Source organism: Capricornis sumatraensis, chromosome 13 (assembly GCF_032405125.1).
Source record: "Capricornis sumatraensis isolate serow.1 chromosome 13, serow.2, whole genome shotgun sequence".
NCBI classification, from domain to species: Eukaryota; Metazoa; Chordata; class Mammalia; order Artiodactyla; family Bovidae; genus Capricornis; species Capricornis sumatraensis.
In genome coordinates this window covers 8,853,930-8,865,933 of record NC_091081.1, presented here as the reverse complement: position 1 = coordinate 8,865,933, position 12,004 = coordinate 8,853,930, and positions in this window count along the sequence as shown.

Here is a 12,004-nt window from a genome sequence, read left to right as displayed (position 1 = left end):
GGGACAGTAAGACACAATCAAAAAGAGTTATAATTTTAAAAGGTAAAAAAAAATGTTAACCAAATAATATGGAAAGATAGGGTCAGTTGAAATTTAAAAGAGAACAAAGACAATGAAACACATTTTCAGGTAAAAGGATAAAGTTAGAGGATGACTTTCACAGATAAATTATATTTCAATTTGCTGTCCGTGGTCATTTTTACTGTTATAAATCTCTTTATAATTAGCATTGGAGGAATTGCCCTGCAAAACAGAAGATGGAATTGTAGGCAAAGTTTAGGCACCCAAGCCATCTTTGATGGTCCAATTGTTCATCTTTCTCTTTAACTTCCACTCATCTGGTGGTGAAGAGTAAAGGTGGGAATATTTTCTAAACATACATGAAATACATATTCTTAACTTTCAGGTTTAATGTACACAATCACACATATGAATGTAAATATGCATTAGCGTTTGTTCTTGAAGTAACTTCTGAGAAAAGTACTGCATTCACTCATTCATTTATTCATTCAACAAATACTTGAGATTTCAGGATATGCTCATAAACAAGATCAACCAAGTTCCTGCTTTCACTAAGATTACAGTATTTTGGGGGATAATAGTTCCATATGTATGACATACAATAAGTAAATGCAATAAAATAAATTCAACTGGGGAGAGTCTCAATTCAAAATTCCTTTGAAAAGGATAAAATGCAGCAAAGGGATAAAGAATAGCAGAAAAGGAAAAGACTCTAAGATGAACCATATAAATGACTTAAGGATGAAACAGAAAAAAAGAGAATACTGTGTATGTGCAAAGTAATATAAGAGGCTATACTAGCTGCTGAGATGTATAAAAATAAATATTTTGCTTGATCTTTACTGTAGCAACCAGAGTTTTAAATTAATTTGGAGAAACACAGTATATATGTAGAAAAAAATATGGAATAGCACACATGGATATGAACCTGGACATGAATTATTAGAGTGCATGCAATCATGCAGTTATAAAGCTGTGAAGCATTATTCAATATTTCATGAATACATTTTGTCAGGCAAGTGTATGCTCCTTGGTTCTGTCTTGTCACAACAAAGATTTGAGCAATGGACATTAAAGCCCTAGGCGCGTCACAGCTCTCAGGTCTTGGACAAACTGTGTTATAGCTCTTAGACAAATCAGTGTTACAGCTCTATTTTATTTAGAAGATAGCAGGAGAATCCATCTTGAAGCATGAGGGCATGCCAACCCAAAGACGCGAAGAGAAGAGAGTGGAGGAGTGTGCCAGTGCGCCGAAGAGAGAGAGAGAAAGAGCCCTTTGGCTCTTCTTTTTATACGTTTTTCCCTCCCTCTGGGCCTACCCTATGCAAATTGGGCTAGCCAGGAATGCTGTTTATTCTACCTGAAGTCCTCACTCCGGTCCTTGGACTTTCCTTTGACCGTCCTTTGTTCTATTTTTGTGGTCTTTTCCCTTCCTTATCTTTCAGTTCAGTTCAGTCGCTAGGTCGTGTCCAACTCTTTGTGACCCTATGAATCTCAGCATGCCAGGCCTCCCTGTCCATCACCAACTCCCGGAGTTCACTCAGACTCGTGTCCATCGAGTCAGTGATGCCATACAGCCATATCATCCTTTGTTATCCCCTTCTCCTCCTGCCCCCATCGCTCGCAGCATCAAAGTCTTTTCCAATGAGTCAATTCTTCGCATGAGGTGGCCAAAATACTGGAGTTTCAGCTCTAGCATCATTCCTTCCAAAGAAATCCCAGGTTTGATCTCCTTCAGAATGGACTGGTTGGATCTCCTTGCAGTCCAAGGGACTCTCAAGAGTCTTCTCCAACACCACAGTTCAAAACCAGCAATTTTTCGGCGATCAGCCTTCTTCACAGTCCAACTCTCACATCCATACATGACCACAGGAAAAACCATAGCCTTGACTAAATGGACCATTGTTGACAAAGTAATGTCTCTGCTTTTGAATTTGCTATCTAGGTTGGTCATAACTTTCCTTCCAAGGAGTAAGCATCTTTTAATTTCATGGCTGCGATCATAATCTGCAGTGATTTTGGAGCCCAGAAAAATAAAATCAGCCACTGTTTCCACCGTTTCTCCATCTGTTTGCCATGAAGTGATGGGACCAGATGCCATGATCTTGGTTTTCTGAAAGTTGAGCTTTAAGCCAACTTTTTCACTCTCCTCTTTCACTTTCATCAAGAAGCTTTTGAGTTCCTCTTCACTTTCTGCCATAAGGGTGGTGTCATCTGCATATCTGAGGTGATTGATATTTCTCCCAACAATCTTGATTCCAGCTTGTCCTTCTTCCAGTCTAGTGTTTCTCATGATGTACTCTGCATAGAAGTTAAATAAGCAGGATGACAATATACAGCCTTGATGTACTCCTTTTCCTATTTGGAACCAGTCTGTTGTTCCATGTCCAGTTCTAACTGTTGCTTCCTGACCTGCATACAGATTTCTCAAGAGGCAGGTCAGGTGGTCTGGTATTCCCATCTCTTTCAGAATTTTCCACAGTTTATTGTGGTCCACACAGTCAAAGTCTTTGGCATAGTCAATAAAGCAGAAACAGATGTTTTTCTAGAACTCTCTTGCTTTTTTGATGATCCAGCGGATGTTGGCAATTTGATCTCTGGTTCCTCTTCCTTTTTTAAGACCAGCTTGAACATCAGGAACTTCACGGTTCACCTATTGCTGAAGCCTAGCTTGGAGAATTTTGAGCATTACTTTACTAGCATGCGAGATGAGTGCAATTGTGCGGTAGTTTGAGCATTCTTTGGCATTGCCTTTCTTTTTTGGACTCCTGTTTCCTATTCTAACTACCTAATAATTTGATGATGAATGAGTGAACTAAATTAGTATCCAAGCAAAAATTCTTTGCAGTTAAATCAAATATCAATACATTTGCCCAAGGAAGTAAAATCTGCCACTGTTTCCATATTTCCCCATTTATTTGCCATGAAATGGTGGGACCAGAAGCCAAGATCTTAGTTTTTTTTTTTTGAATGTTGAGTTTCAAGCCAGGTTTTCACTCTCCTCTTTCGCCCTGATCAGGCTTCCCAGGTGGCTCAGTAGTCAAGTATCCACCTAGCAATACAAGAGCTGCAGGAGATGTGGATTTGATTCCTGGGTTGAGAAAATCCCCTGGACAGGACTAAGTGACTGAGCACCATTTCACTCTTATCAAGAGGCTCTTAAGTTCCTCTTCACATTCTGCCCTCAGGGTGGTGTCATCTGCATATCTGAGGTTGTTGATATTTCTCCCAGCAATCTTGATTCCAGCTTGTTCTTCATCCAGCCCAGAGTTTCTCATGATGTACTCTGCATATAAGTTAAATAAGCAGGGTGACAATATACAGACTTGATGTACTCCTTTGTTTCCCAATTTGAAACCAGTCTGTTGTTCCATATCCAGTTCTAACTGTTGCTTCTTGACCCACATACAGGTTTCTTTGGAGACAGATAAGGTGATCTGATATCCCCATCTCTTTAAGAATTTTCACAGTTTGTTGTGATCCACACAGTCAAAGGCTTTAGTGTGGTCAATAAAGCCAGAAGTAGATGTGATGCTACTTTTTGCTGTAGGACTGTTCCAGGCAGTGCACTCTTGATTTTTTCACCCATCTCTGCTGTCTACCTCACCTTGCTTGTCTCTAATGTCTGCTTGTCGTTAATATCCCAAGTTGTATCTTTGGGGAAATCATCATTGATGTCCTCAGGAGACGCTGTGTCTCTTTCTTTCAAGCTGTTACTATTCTTACAATTGTTCTTGTTTATTGTGATTATTTGATTAATAAATGACCATTAGAATGTAATCCAATGAGGACAGAAACTCTTTGCTTTGTACGTAGCACAGTGCCTCTCATACTATTTTCTGAATAGATGTAAGTATTTGAAGGCATTTGTTAAATGATTTAAAAATGTCATTTTATTTAAAGCTCTCTTCTATTTTGCCACCTCCTGTATTCTAAGGATATAGTATTGAATATACAAAGTGATTAGCTTTTCAAAACCATTTTTATACTGAGTTAAAATGATTGAGAGATCTAGATTTATCAGGAATGGTATAAACTTTCAGCACAATGATTCTCTAATAAAGAAGACATTTCCTCCAATGTCTTTTCATTGACTTTGAAGAAACCTTAATAAGATGTCAAATCACTACAATAGGTTGTATTTTACTTCAAATACATGGTGTTCTAGTTGATAGAACGAATCTAAATAAGTGTTTCTGAATGACTAAATAATCATACTTTATTTTTTTTGCCCATAGAAAAATGTACCTGATTTGTTGCCATAGATATGCCATTTTCTTTAAAACTCTCAGAAGCTGAAAAAAATGCTAGAAGTGTAGTATATTTATATGAATCAGACAAGTAGAATAGATTCCAGGGTTCCCAGCTATTTCCAGCTTAAAAGATTTCTCACCTTAGACCTGCTGTTCCTTCCCAGATGCTCAGTTACTGTGTTTGCACTGACTTTATGTAGGACCACAAGGATTTAACACAAGCCATGGAAAAAGCAAGAGAGTTCCAGAAAAACATCTATTTCTGCTTTATTGACTATGCCAAAGTCTTTGACTGTGTGGATCACAATAAACTGTGGAAAATTCTGAAAGAGATGGGAATACCAGACCACCTGACCTGCCTCTTGAGAAATCTGTATGCAGGTCAGGAAGCAACAGTTAGAACTGGACATGGAACAACAGACTGGTTCCAAATAGGAAAAGGAGCACGTCAAGGCTGTATATTGTCACCCTGCTTATTTAACTTCTATGCAGAGTACATCACGAGAAACACTGGACTGGAAGAAACACAAGCTGGAATCAAGATTGCCAGGAGAAATATCAATCACCTCAGATATGCAGATGATATCACCCTTATGGCAGAAAGTGAAGAGGAACTAAAAGGCCTCTTGATAAAAGTGAAAGAGGAGAGTGAAAAAGTTGGCTTAAAGCTCAACATTCAGAAAACAAAGATCATGGCATCCGGTCCCATCACTTCATGGGAAATAGAGGGAGAAATAGTGGAAACAGTGTCAGACTTTACTTTTTTGGGCTCCAAAATCACTGCAGATAGTGATTGCAGCCATGAAATTAAAAGATGCTTACTCCTTGGAAGAAAAGTTATGACCAACCTAGATAGCATATTGAAAAAGTAGAGACATTACTTTGCCAACTAAGGTCCATCTAGTCAAGTCTATGTTTTTTTCCTGTGGTCACATATGGATGTGAGAGTTGGACTGTGAAGAAGGCTGAGCACCGAAGAATTGATGGTTTTGAACTGTTGTGTTGGAGAAGACTCTTGAGAGTCCTTTGGACTGCAAGGAGATCCAACCGGTCCATTCTGAAGGAGATGAACCCTGGGATTTCTTTGGAGGGAATGATGCTGAAGCTGAAACTCCTGTACTTTGGCCACATCATGCTGAGTTGACTCATTGGAAAATACTTTGATGCTGCGAGGGATTGGGGGCAGGAGGAGAAGGAGACGACAGAGGATGAATTGGCTGGATGGCATCACTGACTCGATGGACATGAGTCTGAGTGAACTCCGGGAGTTGGTGATGGACAGGGAGGCCTGGCGTGCTGTGATTCATGGGGTCGCAAAGAATCGGACATGACTGAGTGACTGAACTGAACTGAACTTCTGAAAAGGGCCCAATTGTATATAAATTCTATTTCTCCTAAAGCCATGTGGATCTACTACCCCACTTGAACAATACAAAATCAATGATGATTGTTTTCCTATGATACCCTTTAAGAACTCATTAGCAACACAAATTGGAGATCCTGATAATTCATTTCTGACCATAATAATTGATGGGGATGTTTTCTGGAGATGTCTTAAACAAATATACTAAAATGTCTCCTGGTTACTTTTTTTTAAGTGTCCTGACTAAATGGGCAGAGAGGTTGCTGATTCCACCTTTGATCAACAATGCATGGAGTGCTCAAGTCACTATTGTGTCCGACTCCCTGTCACCTTTTGGATGGTAGCCTGCCAGGCTCCTCTGTCCATGGCATTCTCCAGGTGAGAATACTGGGGTATTCCTTCTCCAGGAGATCTTCCCAGGCCAGGCCTTGAACCTCATCTCCTGCACTGACAGGCGTACTGTAAATTTCTTATAGTGCCTTATTCTCAGGGAATTTTAAGGTTCTAAGTGTTCAGGTCATTTTGTATTCTCTCTGTACAACTCAGTCTAAATTGGAGTAGTTATTTTAAAATCTGTGTTTCTTTTGTATCAATTTATAAATCACTCCATTAGAAAAAAACTCATATGTCTTTCATACTTTAGCCTCCTTGTGAAATTGCTGTGTGATAACATTCTCAAGATTCTTAAAATTTCATTCTTAATAGAATCTGAGCTGTGCCGAACACTGAAGCTTCTTAAAGGTCTTATTTGTATATCTGGAAGTTTCTATGAGGTATTATCTTCAAAATTTCTGATAACAGAATTTTATAGTCCATTCCTGGGTTTGATCTTCGCTCTGAAATAAGTTCTTAATTTGAGAATTGATTCTCATATAAAGTGACTGAGAATGGGAAACAGTATTATTTTTAAACTCAGAAGCTCCTAGTATCTTTATATTCAAGTTTTTTTTTTTTTAGTTCATTTTTCTTGTGCTTTGTTCATAAGTAGCAAGATGAAGCCACATCTCACTTTTATATTCTTCTGGGAATTCTCTTTCTTTAGTTCTTTGAGTTGGCTTCCTTCTTCCTATCTTACTACAGAAATAGTGTAGACAGTCTTTTTACCTCCACATGACAAGTCATCCTTTCCTACTAGTACTAAAACATTTCTCTTGCTTTTTTTCAATATTTTACCATCAGCTTTCTCAAGTCTTTTTAGGTGTCCATTAGGACTCTTCTCAAAGAATCTTGGGTTTTTCTTAACAGTCTCTTCAAGGTCTTCCCAGCTTACACAAAACTTTTGATCACAAAGCCAAGACTGTGATTGCTTTTCTTTTCTTTCTCATACTTACACCTTCATTTGTTTTTATCAAATTTCCCTTATTCTTTCAGGACTGTTTCCATAATTTGTCAGTCTTCATATACACTGAAATCATACTTAAGTTCAACGTATTCAAATTAGGCTATTCTGCCAGAGACCAAAACATTCACTTTTTCTTGGCTGAGGCCCTATAGTTTGGGTTGGATTGATATTTTCTTTTCCTCTACCTTACAATCAGAGACACAGGTTCAACCCCTGGGTCAGGAAGATCCCCTGGAGAAGGGTACGCAACCCACTCCAGTATTCCTGACTGGAGAATCCCATGGACAAAGGAACCTAGTGGGCTATAGTCCAAAGCATTGCAAAGAGTCAGACATGACTGAAGCAACTGAGCATGCACCTTACGATCAGTGCCTAAAGCTTTACTGCTCTTCAAAAGTAAGTCTTGTTACCCAACATTGAACTAGATCTATCTTACCAGGATTATTCTACTTTCAATGACTCTATTAGAAAACCTGGGCAGTTTTACCACATGCTAGGCACTCTTTTAGGTGCTGGAGATCAACAGGTAAATAAATAATTTATACTAGGCATGAATCTCAATTTAAGGCTCTGCCTCCTAGGTTTCACCTTTTCTGTTTTCTTGTTCAATTTCCAGCCATGCTAGTAGGCAACCCAAAACTCTGACCTCTAACTCCTCAGCCAAATAAGGCTACTGATTTCTGCTTAAGCTTTACTCTCCATGGAATACAGAAAATGATTTTGTTCAGGTCAAAGCTGTTCTAATTTGGATCTCACTCACAGTGTTGTAGTCCATGGGATCTCAAAGAGTCAGATACGACTGAGTGACGTTCACTTTCACAGTGTTTACCTCTTTCAAGGGTCTTATCCATCCAGTTTCTGCTTTTGGTGCTGTCTAGTTGCTTCAAGTCATTGTTGATTGTATCTCTCTATATATAAACATATATATTTTACAGCTGTTATTAGAATCATCTGATATGAGATACTCTGACTTTACTAGAATTTCTATCTGTATTTTTTTTAATAAAGTCTCATCAGTGACAATAACAGACCCATATTAATAAGTTTAAATTTCAGCTACTTCACTTCTTAGAGACATGGTAGTGAAGGAGTTGACAAGAAGCAAATTAACCAATTTTCCAAATCTGGGAAGGGATAAAAACAGCTAATACAAGTGAGGTCCTTGACTAACAGGCCAGTGATGTCAATCCGTATAGATTTATTCATCAAAACAGAGACAATAGCCAGTCCTTTTTGTTTATTGTCTCCATTAAGGATCTCCTCTCTTGACACAATAAAATGTTTCTCCAAGATTTGATTCATATTTTGGCAAGCCTGCTGCCAATGAAAATGGTTTTCAAGAAATATAATTTTTATAAATTCTTAAAACTCATCAGGCAAGTTTTTATATAAGATCTATCTCCACAAGAAATGCATGATGCATACAAACATGAATTTAGTGGTGGAGCCATAATTGATAAGAAATTAAGGAGTTCCTTTGCTAATTAGTTGCTGAGTTTTTAACATACTTCTTGCAGTCAAAAGAGATATCTAAACCAGAACTTATCATTATACTGAAAGAAGACTGCTATTTTATTGTCTGTTAAAGTGAAATTAGCTACCAGGTGAGACATCTATTGAGACTTTCAGGTTCAGGTCTGGAAATTTAGTCCTGCAATTTAATTTTCTCTTTATGAACAGATGGTTAACTTTAGTTGAAGAACTAAGTGTCTAGAAAGAAAGGTACTGATGTTGGTGTGTGCAAGCATAAGCCCAGGTGGGAAGTAGAGTCAGTAGATAAGTTAGCTGTTAGCTAAATATATTATTTTTCCTATTTTATGTAACTGATGAAATTTCAGCTATTCATATAAACATATGAATGAAGATGAATATGGTGGCCGTCACCATGTGTATGTGCCACTTTTGATGCTATCAATGTTGATAAGAAGATCACACCTTATAGGTACAAGACAAATATCTCATGAAGGGATAGAGGACCAAGATCTTCCTGAAAAAATTATAGTATAACCCAGAAGGAAGATTATTATGGTCAGACTTGGGGAATTTGTGTTCCAGTTCTAGTTCTGTCACTGAGAACACATGCACATGGCAAATTTTAACATCTTTCAATGTTTGAGATTTTTGGTTTCGTTTTGTTTAAAAAAAAAAGGAAATGGAATGGAAGGCTTCTAAAATATAATTCCTCTCTATAATTTTATGTGAAAAAAAAAACATGTAAAATATTAGGCAAAAAAACTGTCCCAGGAACTTTGTTGTTGTTGGTTAGTCACTAAGTCATGTCTGACTCTTTAGATCCCATGGACTGCAGTCCAGCAGGCTCTTCTGTCTGTGGAATTTTCCAGGCAAAAATACTAGAGTGAGTCACCATTTCCTTCTCCAGAGGATCTTCCAGACCCAGGAATCAAACCTGGGTATCGTGCACTGCAGGTGGACTCTATACCATCTGAGCCACCAGGGATATCCCTTCTCTATTTTAGGTGTTGAGTGTTGAGAGCCCCTGAGCAAAGATGAAACAAAACCAGGAATGATCAAAAGGTCAAATTAGGTTTTTCTTATTAGGGCCAAGCATTGCTTTTAGAGATTATTAACACTTATATGGCTTCATCAATACCCTCAAACATCTCAAAATCTAAAAAGAAACTTTTAATGGCTGAGTAATACTCCATTGTGTATAGAAAGATGGTAACGATAACCGTGTATGCAAGACAGCAAAAGAGACACAGATGTATAGAACAGTCTTTTGGACTCTGTGGGAGAGGGCGAGGGTGGGATGATTTGGGAGAATGGCATTGAAACATGTATATTATCATATATGAAATGAATTGCCAGTTCAGGTTCGATGCATGATACAGGATGCTTGGCGCTGGTGCACTGGGATGACCCAGAGTTATGGTACAGGGAGGGAGGAGGGAGAGGGGTCAGGATGGGGAACACGTATATACCCGTGGAGGATTCATGTTGATGTATGGCAAAACCAATACAATATTGTAAAGTAATTAACCTCCAATTAAAATAAATAAATCTATATTAAAAAATAATAAAAAATAAATAAAATAAAAAGAAACTTTTAAACATAATTATTCTTTGCTATGTATATTACCTAGTTTAATCTTTCTAATTTGTATTAACAGAGGTAAAATAATCTATTGAGACACACTTTTTTCTTATTTCAACACCTCTGAAACCAAAATAGAACAAACAATAAATGATATCTTAACAATGTGTCATTATTTATTTGCTGATGTTTCTCTTTCCTTCTTGGTGTTACATAAAATAATGGTTGCAACTTAAAAATCAGTGGCATCTTAATTAGGTGAAGTACATCATATGCATCTACTTTGGAATCCATTTTTCAAAACATTTTCAAATGAATAATCTATAAAATATATGGTAAATTCTCATTCAGATATTGATTATGAAAAACCTAGCAGATAGCCTTCTCAGAGTTTAATGTTCAATGGTTTACCAAATGAGATCTGAGACCTTTGTAACTGAAAAGCTGAAGTTATTATTTACAATAATTATAATGAATATTGTATATATGTAGATCAGAGAAATTTATTCTTTTGGGCAACCTAGCAAACTGATCAGAGAAGGCCATGGCACCCCATGCCGGTACTCTTGCCTGGAAAATCCCATGGATAGAGGAGCCTGGTAGGCTGCAGTCCATGGGGTTGCTAAGAGTTGGACACGACTGAGCGACTTCACTTTCACTTTTCACTTTCATGCATTGGAGAAGGACATGGCAACCCACTCCAGTGTTCTTACCTGGAGAATCCAAGGGGCGGGGGAGCCTGGTGGGCTGCCGTCTATGGGGTCGCACAGGGTTGGACACGACTGAAGCAACTTAGCAGCAGCAGCAAACTGATCAATGTGCCAGACCCAACTACTGTGAATTTTTTCCTTGTTTTATACTGTACAATAACCTTATAAAAGAAACATTATTGATAAATCTACAAAGTGAACCGAAGCATAAAATGATTAACTTCTTTAAAATCCCAGAGTGAAGAGTGAGTGGAGCAGAATTCAAAGGTAGACCTCTGCCCCTTAACACTGTGTGGTATTTGCTCCCAGTTATGTACAGAGGAAAACAAATATATATATACATATGCATAAATTCAGTTCAGTCGCTCAGTCATGTCCAATCTTTGTGACCCCTTGGACTGCAGCACACAAGGCCTCCTTGTTCATCACCAACTCCCAGAGTTTATTCAAACTCATGTCCATCGAGTTGGTGATACCATCCAACCATCTCATCCTCTATCGTTCCCCCTTCTCCTCCCACCTTCAATCTTTTCCAGCCTCAGGGTATTTTCAAATGAGTCAGTTCTTCACATCAGGTGGCCAAAATATTGAAGTTTCAGCTTCAGCATCAGTCCTTCCAATGAATATTCAGGACTGATTTCCTTTAGGATGGACTGGTTCCATTACCTTAGTGCTTATATATATATGTATATATAGAACATAATTAACTCTTAGACTGTTTCTCCACCAGAGAATTTCTACCAAATTATTTTGTCAATAATCCCTCTTGATTTAAAAAAATGAGTTTAGTATGGTAGAGATTAAAAACAGAGGCAAATGACATGGTAGGGGCCACCACTCATAGAAATCTATACAAGTGGAAAATTCACAGAAACAAACCAGTAATGAATGAAGACCATGCCCCTTAGGGCTGCCAGGAATGACGTCCCAACTCTGAGAAAGTAGACAAAGGGCAAGGAGCCTCCAGTAAAACTCATGGCCTTATGTATGTCCTTAAAAGCCCTTTGCTTCCTGATGTTTCAGTGACTTGCCAGAAGGAATTTTCACTGAGATGGCATGAAATAGAAGGGAGGGAACTCAAAATATACTACTTTTTCTACCTGGCTGAGTGTCAAAAACACTTTCCAATTACTCCCTTTCTTTAAGATGAACTTTTAAAAAAGCTTAACACACTAAAAGATACAATGAGGCATCTTATGTTGGTTTTGGTCAAATATATATGTTAGTTTTTCTTTTAAAGGTACATGTTATTTGGATCTG